The sequence below is a fragment of the Crocodylus porosus genome, unplaced genomic scaffold, assembly GCF_001723895.1.
Source record: "Crocodylus porosus isolate Cpor-Errol unplaced genomic scaffold, CroPor_comp1, whole genome shotgun sequence".
NCBI classification, from domain to species: Eukaryota; Metazoa; Chordata; order Crocodylia; family Crocodylidae; genus Crocodylus; species Crocodylus porosus.
Window position 1 is genome coordinate 41,990,625 of NW_017728931.1, and position 13,087 is coordinate 42,003,711.

At 47.5% G+C, this 13,087-nt stretch overlaps 1 protein-coding gene across 2 annotated transcripts in view; it reads left to right on the top strand.

Annotated features, from left to right (window-relative positions):
- The window catches only part of MKRN1 (makorin ring finger protein 1), a 42,305-nt gene that overhangs the window by 17,759 nt on the left and 11,459 nt on the right, over positions 1-13,087 (top strand). The gene's annotated exons all lie outside the window — the stretch shown is intronic.

Genomic DNA, 13,087 nt, shown 5'->3' on the forward strand with positions numbered 1-13,087 from the left:
TGCTGATAAAGAAATTGAATAGCATGGGCCCAAGGACCGAGCCCTGGGAGACTTGGCTGCCCACTTCTCCCCAGGTCGAATATGACCCATCCAGCACCACCCTCTGAGTACGACCCTTCAGCCAATCTGCAATCCATCTGACTGTGTAGGCATCAATGCCACAGTCGCCCAATTTTTTAATGAGGATGGGAGATGGTGTCAAAGGCCTTACTAAAGCCCAGAAAGTCTGCATCCACGACAACACCTGCATCCAGTGCTTTTGTGACCTGATCATAAAAGGCAATCAGATTGGTCTGACATGACCTGCCCCTAATGAAACCGTTCTGGTTGGCCTTGAGCATCATCCCTGAAGCTGGCCCATCGCAGATGTGCTCCATGATGATCTTCTCAAAGAGTTTCCCTAGGATTGAGGGAAGACTGACAGGCCTATAGTTGCCCGGGTCCTCCCTTTTTTTAAAGATAGGGACCACGTTGGCTATCTTCCAATCATCTGGCACCTGGCCTGAGCACCACAAGCGCTCGTAAAGCCGTGCCAAGGGCTAGCCCAATAACCCCTGCTAGCTCCCTCAACACCCTGGGGTGGAGAGCATCTGGACTCGCTGATTTGAACACGTCCAGCCCCTCCAGAAACTCTCTAACCTGCTCCTCCCCAACCTGAGGTTTGGAGGCGTTCCCCTCAAGTCCGTCTTGCATCACGGTGGGGAAGTCCCGGTCCCAGCACAAGAAAACGGAGGTGAAGAATTGGTTAAAGAGATCTGTTTTCTCCTGTGGCACCATCACCAAATTGCCAAGCTTATCTTGCAGGGGCCCCACGTTTTCCGGTGCCTACTTCATCCTCCCTATATATTTGAAAAAGGACTTTTTTTATTATCTTTGATCTTGGACACTAGTCCTAGCTCTATGTCTGCCTTAGCTTTCCTGACAGCCCCCCTACAGGCCCAAGCAGAGGAGGTATACTCCTCTTTGGAGATAGCACCCCCCCACCGGTTGTATGCCGCCTTTTTGACAATCGGGCATTCCTGGATGCCCTTGGTGAGCCAGGGGGGCTTTGGGGCACTCTTGCCCCCCTTGCTTCTTGTTGGGATGGTCACCTCTTGGGCCCTGAGTATCGTCTCCTTAAGGAACAACTGCTTATCTTGGGCACTGAGTTCCCCTGCTCTCGAACCCCAAGGCCTCTCCCACTAATCTCCTCAACTTGATTATGGAGACCCGGTGAATATCCTTACATGATTGGAACGTAGCCATAGAGGGCTACACCGTGCATAGAAGGGACCCCGTAGGGAAGAAAGGTAGAGGTGTAGCGCTCTATGTGAGAGGGCAGTATGCCTCCTTGGAGTCCAACAATAGCTCCAAAGAGGAGTGGCTCTAAACCCTCTGGGTCCAACTATGGGGGGGGAGGGTGCAGTGAGAGGGACCTAACTATAGATATATACTACAGACCCACAAACCATGGGAAAGAACAAGATCTGGAGTTCTCTTGAGAACTGGCAGAGGCTGCACATGCACAAGACATGGTCATCATGGGTGATTTCAATTACCCAGACATCTCTTGGGAGGAACACTCAGCTAAGTCAGATCAGTCATATTGCTTTCTGACCTCTATTGAAGAGCTCTACCTGACTCAAAGTGCACAGGCCAACCGGAGGTAACACTCTCCTAGACTTGGTCTTGGCTGAAGGAGATGATCTAGTGAGCGACTTGAATATAGATGGTAGCTTGGGAAATGGTGACCATGAAACCATCGTGTTCAACGTCCATTGCAAGGCAAGGAAATCAGCTGGCAGGTTGAAGTTTTGGACTGCCAAAATGCAAATTTCAACAGGCTCAGTGCAATAATAGGGGAAGCACTGCGGGACCAGGGACTGAAGGGGAAAGGAGTGCATGAAAATGCTCATTTTTCAAGGGCATGCTCCTCAAAGCCCAAAAGAAGTCCATTCCCATGCGGAGGAAAGGTAGAAGGGCTGGTATGCCCTCTTGGCTTAATAGGGATATCATGGTCCTCTTGAGAAAAAGAAAGAGGCATACAAGCAATGGAATCTTGGGGCAGTTCCCAAGGAGGACTGTATAACAACTGCTTGCACTTGTAGGGAGCAGATTTAGAAAGGCTAAGGCGGTGACTGGATTTAAACTAGCAACAGAAATCAAGGACAATAAGAAGTCCTTTTTTATTTATGTAGGGAACAGGAGGAAAACAAATGGGAGCACTGGGCCATTGTTAACAACTCGGGACATCTGGTTACTGACACTCAGGAGAAAATTAAACTCCTGAATGACTATTTTGCTTTGGTATTTCACTGGAATAAGGGGCAGTTCAGAATGGGCATGGTGAGAATGACCACCTTTCTACTGTTGACGTTGAGCTGGTGCATGATCAGTTAGACTTAAACATTTTTAAGTCAGCAGGACCGGATGAATTTCATCTGAGAGCGCTGAAAGAGCTGGCCAGAGTCACCACGGGACCTCTGGCAAAACCTTTCCAAAACTTGTGGTGCTTGGGTAAGGTCCCTCAAGACTGGAATAGGGCTAATGTTGTGCCCGTTTTCAAGAAGGGGAGGAGAGAGGACCCGGACAACTATAGGCCAATTAGCCTAAATTCTATCCCAGGGAAAAATTAATCAAGGAGTTGGTGCTATGGGCTTACAGAAGGTAGGATTGTGAATGACAGCCAGCATGACTTCATCACAGGCAGGTCTTGTCTCGCCAGTCTCATCTCCTTCTATGACCAAGTAACTCGCCATTTGAATAAGAGAGAGGAGGTCAACATTGTATACCTAGATTTCCAAAGAGTCTCTGATCTGGTATCCCATGATGTTCTTACAGGAAAATTGGAGGATTGCAGGCTTAACTGTGTGATGATTAGGTGGGTAGGAAGCTGGCAGCAGGGTAGGACCCAGAGAGTCCTAATGAATGGATCTGTGTCGTCTTGGAGAGAAGTGGTCGGTGGTGTCCCGATAGGGTTGGTGCATGGTCTAGTGCTATTCAACATCTTCATCAATGATTTGAATGTGGGGGTGAAGAGCTCACTGGCCAAGTTCATGGATGACACCAAGTTATGGCGAAGCGTGGTCATGCTTGAAGATAGGCTGCAGATATGGGCAGACCTAGACAGGCTGGCAAGTTGGGCGAATCAGAACCAGATGAAGTTCAACATTTGAAAAGTGTAAGGTGCTTCATCTGGGGACAGACAACCCCCAATATACTTACAGGCTCAGTGGCTCCAAACTAACTAGCACCAAGACTGAAAGGGATGTAGGGGTAATAATGCATCATAGTATGAGCATGAGCCTTCAGTGCGATGCTGTAGCCAGCAGGGCAAACAGTACCCTAGCATGCATCGACCAATGCATCTCAAGCAAAACCAAGTGGATTCTTCCACTTTACTCGACATGGGTGAGACTGCAGCTGGAGTAGTGCGTCCGATTCTGGGTGCCGCACTTCAACAAGGATGTGGAAAAGCTTGAGACGATTCAGAGAAGAGCCACCCATATGATCAGAGACTTGCAAGGCAAGCCATACAAGGAAAGTCTGAGGAACTTGGGCCTCTTCAGAGAAGGCTGAGAGGGGACTTGGTAGCAGCTTACCTCTACATCTGGGGAATACGTCAAGGGCTCAGCAAACTACTGTTCACCAGGGCACCCTTGGGGAAAACTGGAAGTAATGGCCACAAACTCCTGGAACACCATTCCAGGCTTAACACTAGGAAAAGTTTCTTTACAGGTAGGGTGTCCATACTGTGGAATAAGCTCCCTCCAAAGGTGGTGCAATCACCTACCCTGGAAGTTTTTAAGAGGAGCCTGGATGGTTACCTCGCTGGGGTCACCTGATCCCAGTTGTCTTTCCTACGTGGTGCTGGGGGCTGGACCTGATGATCTTGCAAGGTCCCTTCCAGCCCCTTACAATCTATTGGGCTTGATTGATTGAATGTGACACCCTGGGACATTGATCACAGGAAACAGATTAGGGAGTTCTGCACTAGATTCCCATCAGCTTCCTACAGTGGCCCAGGAAAGAAATGCCCTAGTTCAATTCCTGTTCTATAGTGAAGTAGCTGTAGGATTGCTGTTCTGGAGGTTGAGGGAGTCAGTTTACTTAATGGTTTATTCTTCACTCTACAGTTGTCTCTCCTTTTTAATAGTCTTGTTCTAATCAAGCTAACCCTTCTTGGTGTAGTTTTGCTCTGCTAGCTGCTTCTGGTCTATATCACAGTCTAATTAGCTCTAGTAAATCATAAACCAACCCATGGAGACAAGTCTACAGCAGCTAGGGATGCATCTTCAGCTGTGTAGGGAAAGGGAGGGTGAGTCAGCTGAAAATAGGCCTTGTCCCTGCTCTCTGTAGCCATAACTTTGGGAAAAACTCTTTTTCTTCATTCTGCCTTTCAAAACCAAGGTTCCTGTTATGTTGGCGGGAGGGGGACATGTTGTATGTGAGAAAATATGGTATTCTTTCCTCTCTTTCATTGTCTAAGCAAATGTTACAGTCTCCTGGCTTTTCTCTATTCTTAAATTCATCTTCAGCAGCTGTTTCTGTTAGGTTTTCTTTCTTGTGGTACACAATAACGGCTCACAAGTTTTACATGCATTTCAGTTGGGCATTTAAATTGCTCTTATTCTTTGCTCACTTGTAATCTGTGTTGGCATAGGGAAATGGAGGCTCAGCAGCTGGAATGTATTTAAGGTTTTACAGCCTAGATATCCAGACTTCCAGCCATGCCTGGTCCCCTAGACCAGGTTGATGCCCAAGACAAGTTTGTTTATTATTTGTCTATTTCTATTCTTCTAGAGGGATCTTCAGCTGAGTGCACCTGGATTTGAATTGGAGTAACTGGGAGATTCCAAAACCATTTCACATTGTTTAGCATTTTTCCAGCTGATCTAGCTTGGTTATCTAGCATTAACTCTTCTTAAGGTCAGGCAACTGAGACAACAAAGGGATTCATATCTTCAGTGTTTTAAAAGGCTCCAGCAGATAAAGTACTTAAGAATAGATGATTTTTCAAATTTTCAGTAATTTGAATTTTGACTATTCTTTTTACTAGGTATCATTGAATGTCTGACTGATGTGAAACTGAGCTATCAGTTAAACCTCTCATTACTATATAAGGTTCTGTGTAGCCCAGTAATTGTTCAAATTTTTTTTACTGGAGTCCGCAGAATTCTTCACTAGTCTCTAAACTATAGTCAAGGGAAATAGATTGGATACTGTCTGGGTTTAAGCTGAGTTGATTGTGACATTGTTCAGGCCTAGTATAACTTGAACCATCAAGATTGAAAATTAAGGAAACCCACTTATGCCACTAGAGAAACACGGGGGGCGGCAGTTTCTAGTAGGGCTGTGTGAAGCTTCAGTAGCTGATTCGATTCGGAGGAGATGCGGCCAATTTGGCAGCCGAATCCGAATTGAATTGGGAAACCCCTTAAAAGGTCTAAATCTAATCGGAAGCATCCTAATCAATTAGGAAAAGATTCTGAGGTTCGCAAGGCAGGCTTGCAGGAAACAGGAACTGAGAAGAGGCAGGGCAAAGACTGCTGTGATTTCATAGATTTTGTAGACATTCAGGCTCGAAGGGACCCCGGAGGATCATCAAGTCCAGCCCCCTACGTAGGGCAGGAAGTCGGCAGGGATCATGGGATCCCAGCAAGATAAACACCCAAATGTCTCTTGAAGGTGTTCAAAGTGCTTGAAACCACCTCCAGCTGCAGTCTATTCCAAACCTTGGGGGCTCGGACAGTAAAGAAGTTTTTCCTTATGTCCAGCCTGAAACGCTTGCAGAAGAGTTTGTGACCATTCGATCTTGTCATCCCTTGGAGTGCTCTGGTGAACAGACGTTCCCCCAGGTCCTGGTGAACACTCTTATAGGTAGCCCCTGAGCTTGCACTCTTCCAGGTTGAAGAGTCCCATGGCTCTCAGCCTCTCATCATAATGTTTCTTTTTCCTGACCTCTGATCATGCGCATGGCTCTCCTCTGCACTCTCTCAAGCTTCTCCACATCCTTTTTGAATTGTGGAGCCCAAAACTGGACACAGGACTCCAGCTGCAACCTTGCCAAGGCCGAGTACAATGGGAGAATGATGTCCTGGGATTTGCTTGAAGCATCTATGGATGCAAGCCAGCGCTTTGCTTGCTTTACCAGCCACAGCATCACACTGAAGGCTCATGTTCATCTTGTGGTCAATCCATGACCCCAAGTCCCTTTCATCCATAGTGCTAGCCAGTGTAGCACTGCTGAGCCTATAAGCATGCTGCAGGTTTTTCCTCCCAGGGTGGAGAACCTTGCACTTTTTTGGTGTTAAACACTATCAGATTCTCATCCACCCACTTCATGAGCTTGTCAAGATCTGCCTGGATCACCCTCCTATCCTCAGTTGTGGATGCTTTACCCCAGAGTTTGGTGTCATCAGCAAACTTGGCCAGTCCTCTTCTGACACCCAATGTCCACATCATTGATAAAGCTGTTAAACAGCATAGGGCCTAGGACAGAGCCTTGGGGGACCCCACTGATGACTGCGCACCAAGACAGTTGGGTTCCATCAACCACCACTCTCTGGATCCTGTCGCAGAGCCAGTTCCCTAGCCAGTGAATTGTGGTGAGGTCGATATTAACATCTGTAGCTGGCCAGTGACTGTGAACTTTCCCTGAGTTCCGTTCCAATCACAGTACTCTGGGGGAGGGATATAAAAACAACATATAAGGCTCTGTGTGAAGTGATCTGTGTCTCTTGTGAGTTGTCTCTCTCTTGGACCAGCAGCATCTGAAAGGCTCTGGCTTGCTATCTCCTCTCTTGGTAGCTAGTCTCTTCTGTTTTTTCTCTGACAGTGTGTCATCACTGTGCAGGAAAGCACAATGTATACTACAGACACAGGCACATTTTGCAGCACCTCAAACATTATGAAGTGTGCTGGAAAAGCGGTGCCGGGTCTTCTGGCGGGGAGGGAGAGCTGCAAGTTCCCCCCTACTCCAAACATAGACGTACCCTCCTTCCTGGCAGTGAGGAGTCTTCTGCTTCTAGTAGGAGCAAGGAGGTGGGAGCAGTGTCTGCACCTGCACCACCTCCACTAACACCAGTAATAACCACCAGCACCAGCATGACAGTTTCCACCCTAATTTTAGTTCCCAGCATGAGCCTTCCCATGCCAGAGGGGAAGCTGGATCTGGAAGCGGAGGAGCTGAGTGCCATAGCTAAAGAAATTCTGGGGAAGGAGGAGGAGGGGAATCTGAGTTTGTGCCCCGCAAAGTTCCCCTAGAGGCAGGTCTCTTCTGGAAGGCACTTGGGAGGAGGTTGTGGGGGTAGGTGGCTAAGTTCCTCCTGTTGTGCTTCTGCCTGGTGAGGAGGGGGATAAATAGTGTGGCATTATTTTGAGGTGGCAGATGATTCTGGGTATGCTACCTGCCAGCACTGCTAAAAACAGATCAGCTGGGGCAAGGACGTGAAACACTTCACTACCATGGCAATGCTGCTGTGTGTCGGGAGGCAGCACTCCCTTGCCCTTGTTCCTTAGCCTGGCACCAGTGGGAGTGTGCCCAAAAAGAAGGCCCCCTCTCGCTCCAAAGCCCTTGTCCCCCAGAAGCAGAGGCAGACCACCCTAGACCAGTGGGGGAAAGGTGGAGATGGGGGGGTGGTGTTCCCAAGGTGAGTGAGGTCACCCAGAGCACTGGGGAGATGCTTGATCTGGATGGCCAGCCCTTCTCCTTAGTTGAGCGTCCAGAGTTCAAGCGGCTCGTGGCCTCATCCTACCAAGTGCCTGCATGCACTACCTTTTAGCAGGACAGTGGTGCCCTCCCTGTATGAGTCATGCAGGGAGTACTTGAGGAAAGAGCTGCAGAAGGCGGGGCTGCAGGTAGCTTTGCACTTCACCTTGGACATCTGGAGCAGCTGGGGTGAAGATCATGCCCCTCACAGGATGCTGGTGCGATCAGTCAGGGCATTGGTGGGCTCTCCTTCAAGCGGAGGTGATGGATGAGTCCTGCATGGCAAGGACTGCATAGTGGGGGCCATGAACTGCATAGTGCGGGGGTGGCTCACTGGGTAGGCCGAGCTCATCTGCAGGTTCATGGTCACCGAAAATGGGGCCAATATAAGTCAAGGCGGTGCGTGATGCCAACAGGCATCTGCTGTGTGGCACACAAGTTCCACCTCGTAGTCAGGGATGGCTTGGAGGGGGACAGAGCTCCCAGTGATGGTGCTGTCATTACCACTACCAGCAAGCTCACTGCAAAATGCGGGAAGGTGGCAGGCTGCTTCCACCAGAGCATCAAGGGGGACAAGATACTGTGGGACAAATGGGCAGAGCTGAGCATCCCACAGCACAAAGTCATGCAAGATGTAGAGACTTGGTGAAACTCCACATACCTGATGCTCAAAAGGCAGGCCATTCCTTGAGACCACTGAGAGCCTCAGCACTGGTGATGCACTCCTTAGTCAGGTGAATCCCCATACTGAGGGAACTGGAGAATCAAGTGGAGAAGTTCCAGGAGATTGATGTTCCTGGCTGGGGCAAGCCACTTTCACCAAAGGTGCTGGCACTGGTGAAGCGACTGAAGGAGGACATCAGAAAAATGGCTGAATCTGTTGCGGTCCAGTACAGTCCATGTGCTGCTGGGCATGTGTGACCCTAGGGTGAAGGGGAGCATCTGCAGCAGCAAAACCCTTGGTCACTGGACAGAGATGCTGGTGAACAAAGGCAGTGGTAGGAGAATGTGGAAGAGGGGGATCCACTTCCCCTTGCCAGCACTCCAAGCACCAGCCAATCTCTTCCACCACAGCTGCTGCTAATGTGGGCCAAGGGCATGGCTTCAGTGTTGGTGTCTACAGGCACCAGACCTCACCATCTGGCAGGTAGCAACAGGGGCGATGCATAAAGGGTGCATGTGTACCCCTTGCGCATGGCAGTGCACTCCCTGCAAAAAGGGGGTCCATGATCGCTCCTGGCTACTGTCGCAGGTGGTTGCCAACCCATGGTTGGCATTCACCCCCCCTGCTGACAGTGTCAGTGATATCTGCAGGAGCTCCCTGCTGCTGGGCTCTCACCGCAAGCAGTGCAGCCGTGCCTCTCCCTTGGCTGCCGGGGGCATGTGCCGTTAATGGGTAGCGATCTGCAGTTCATGTGCGCTCTTCCTGGATGGAATGAATAGTAAAGAAGCCAGAGGCTGGTATGTGTGCAAGAAAGTGAAAGTGTAAATTGAGGCACCAGGGGGTGAGAGACAGGTGGGGGGAGGGGGATGTAGTAGGTAAAAGTGGAGAAGAACCTGGGGAGTCAGATGTCAGGCAGGTTGTAGTGTCATAAATCCAGTGTCTATATTAAGTCCATGAGTCTTTTGTATTCAGGAGGATGATGAAGTGAAGTTCATAGGCTCGTCTGAAACATGGTGACTGTGGCTCAAAGATGTATCTTGGCCCTCAGAGGATTTCATGAGAGGTCTCCTGTTTTAAAATTAGCTTGATCAAACTACACCAACTAACTTTTGACACAGAAGAATGATTCTTTATAAGCCAGAACCGTGACATTTCTATTTCCAAATTGCTGGAGCCTGTGAAACGAGCAGGAAGAATGGAAGTCCTTGCACAGTCATGAAACTGACATAACTGGAGAAACAGAGACTTGGTGGGAGCTCGCATGACTGGAGCACTGTTACAGATGGGTACAAACTATTCAGGAAGGACAGGCAGGGAAGAGGAGGAGGAGTTATTCTTTATGTTAAAGAGCTGTATGATTGCTCAGAGCTCCAGTATGAAACTGGAGATGGGTCTGTTGAAACTCCTTGGTTTGGGGTCAGAGAGTAGAACAACAAGGGTTGTGTTGTGGTGAGTGTCTGCTAGATCACCAGACCAGGAGGAAGTGGTAGATGAGGCTTTCTTCAAATAGCTAGCAGAAGTTTCCCAATCACAGGCCCTGGTTCTTGTGGGGGACTCCAGTCACCCTGACATCCGCTGGTAGGGCAATACAGCAGTGCGCAGATGATCTAGGAAGTTTTTGGAGTGTGTTGGGGGCAACTTCCTGGTACAGGTGCTGGAGCGGCTAATGAGGGGCCATGCTTTTCTTGACCTGCTACTCTCAAACACAAATGAATTGGTGGGGAATGTAGTACCGGATGGCAACTTGGGCAGCAGTGACCACGAGATGATTTAGTTCAGGATCCTGAGAAAAGGAAGGAAGGAGAGCAACAGAGTAAGGACTGTGGACTTCAGAAAAGCAGATTTTGACTCTTTCAGGGAACTCATGGACAAGATCTCCTAGGAAGCCAGTCTGAGGGTGAGAGGAGTCCAGGAAAGCTGGCTGCACTTCAAAAAAGCCTTGCTGAGAGTGCAGTACCATCCCGATATGCTGGAAGACTAGCAAGTATGGCAGAAGACCAGCTTGGCTTAGCAAGGAACTCTTCAGCAAACTAAATCACAAAAAGGAAGCTTATAAGAAGTGGAAACTTGGACAAATAAATAGGGAGGAGTATAAGAACATTGCTTGGGCATGCAGGGCTGAAGTCAGGAAGGCCAAGGGCAATTGGAGTTGCAGCTAGCAAGGGATGTGAGGGGTAATAAGAAAGGTTTCTACAAGTTGGTAGCAGGAGGAGGATCAGGGAAAGTGTGAGTGCTTTACTGAATGGGGGAGGCAACCATGTGACAGAGGATACAGTGACGGCTGAAGTACGCAGTGCCTTTTTTCACCTCAGTCTTCACAGGCTAGGTCAGGTCCCAGACTGCTGCTCAGTATGGTACAGTTTGGGGAAGAGGTGAGTAGCCAACAGTGGTAAAAGAACAGGTTAAGGACTATTTAGAAAAGCTGGACATACAAGTTCATGGAGCTGGATGGGATACACCCGAAGGGAGAGGTTCTGGATGATTGGAAAAGGGCAAACATAGTGCCTGTATTTAAGAAAGGGAAAAAGGAGGGTCCAGGGAACTACAGGCCAGTCACCTCAGTCCGTGGAAAAATCATGGAGCCAGGTCCTCAAGGAATCTATTTCTAAGCACTTGGAGGAGAAGGTGATCAGGAATAGTCAGCATGGGTTTATCAAGGGCAAGTCATGCCCAACCAACCTGATTGTGCTCTGTGATGAGATAACTGGCTCTGTGGTCGATGGGAGACCAGTAGATGTGATATACCAGGGTTGGGCAAAATACAGCCTGTGGGCCAAATCTGGCCTGCCAGGCTGTTTTATTTGACTTGAAGGGTCCCTAAAATTTTTGGAAAATTAATATTTATTTGCCCCTGGCTGCTTGTCAAAGACGGTAGGAGCCAGGGGCAGTAGGACCCAGGGGAAGCGCCACAGTGGGACCCTGCGATAGCAAGGCCCGCCTGGCCCTGCCACCCAGCTGGAAGTCCCTGTCCAGCAGAAGCTTCGGGCCTGGCCGTATTTTGCCTGCCCCTGATGTAGACAAATTGGAGAGAGTCCAGCAAAGGGTAACAAAAATGGTTCAGGAGCTGAGAAACATGACTTGTGAGGAGAGGCTGAGGGAACTGGGTTTATTTAGTCTGGAGAAAAGACTGAGAGGGGATTTAATAGCAGCCTTCAACTACTTGGAGGGGGGTTTGAAAGAGGATGGAGCTAGACTGTTCTCAGTGGTGGCAGATGACAGAACAAAGAGCAATGGTCTCAAGTTTTAGCAAGGGAAGTTTAGGTTAGATATTAGGAAGAATTTTCTCACTACGAGGGTAGTAAAGCAGTGGAGTAGGTTACCCAGAAAGGTGGTAAAAGCTCCATTCTTGGAGGTTTTCAGGACCCGGCTAGACAGAGATTTGGCTGGGGTGATCTAGTTGGGGATGATCCTGCTTTGAGCAGGGGGTTGGATTAGATGACCTCCTGAGGTCCCTTCCACTCCTAATCTTCTATGGTTCTTTATAGCTTTTGGTTAGATTTGATAAAACTTGAAGGACACCAAAAATCTGTATAGTTGAATCCTGAGCTTTGTTACAACCCAGCCATTTAATTCTCTGTGTATGTATAATTTCCACATTCTAAAGGCAGCTGATATGTAGAGGGCAGCTTGTCACTAGAAATAGCTGGAAGAATTCTGAGTATCTCTGTAAAAAGATGAATCTGACCTTTAGTGAAAGACTCTGTGGTTTCACTGTAATAAAACAGCTGGTCCATCATGATCATTAGGTGGATTATAACTTCCCTGTGTTATAGGGAAGGGTGTTAGTGTGTTATGTGGGGAAGGATTACACAAGATAAGATGAACAACAGTGTGAATTCAAGTAAATTGGTTAAATTGAATTGAATTCCTGCTTGGATACTCTTGGTTAGAATTAATTCTAATTAAGGCTACTTTCTTAACATGCAAGTGAATCGTCTCAGATTTACTGGTATATTTTCAGAGATTTTTCTTGAACATCTCTTTGGCTTGATTTTTAGCTAAAAATTAATTTGGTATAGTTTGAGGCAGTCTTTTTGTTTGCTAGACCTACCCATTTTAAAAAGGAAAGCATTGCTAGTTTGTCTCAGTGTCAGCAATGATTTATTTTGGCTTTGTTTATAGTTCCAAATGGATTTTAAGTAGATCATCTTTAACATTTTAAAGTTCTATTATTAATTCTCACCTTAGAATCTGATCATTTGACTCTAAATATTTGTTATCACCCAGTTTTTTCCAAATTGGGGAAAAAAAAAAAAGAATTGTGCTGTTATGTCATCAGTTATAACTTATTCCCAAAAACCTGTATGTCAACACTTAGGCATATGTTAACAACATATGAAATGTGATTGTGACTCAATTTCTGGATTCATTTGATTGTTGAGAATAACATTACATTTAAACAAAGTTCACCATACCACCACTAAAACTAGCATTTAAAATTAGATTTAACGTGATGTCTTTTAAAGAAGAGCTTCTCTAAGAACATAAAGCTACCAGCATTAGATTGTGTAGTTCTCTAATGTAGATAGAAAACTTTCTCCCAAATGAATCAGTAAAGAGCAAGAGTGTTGGGAAATTCAGCCCTCTAAACTCACCAGTGTCTTGAGACTAGTGTTGATTTTCATTATGTTTGCAGGCAGTGGAAGCATACTATTGAGGCAGAGTGCATCTGTGTTCTTTTGGGTCTTGATTCTACTATGGCAGTGTAACTCCTCCTTCAGGAGGTGATGTGT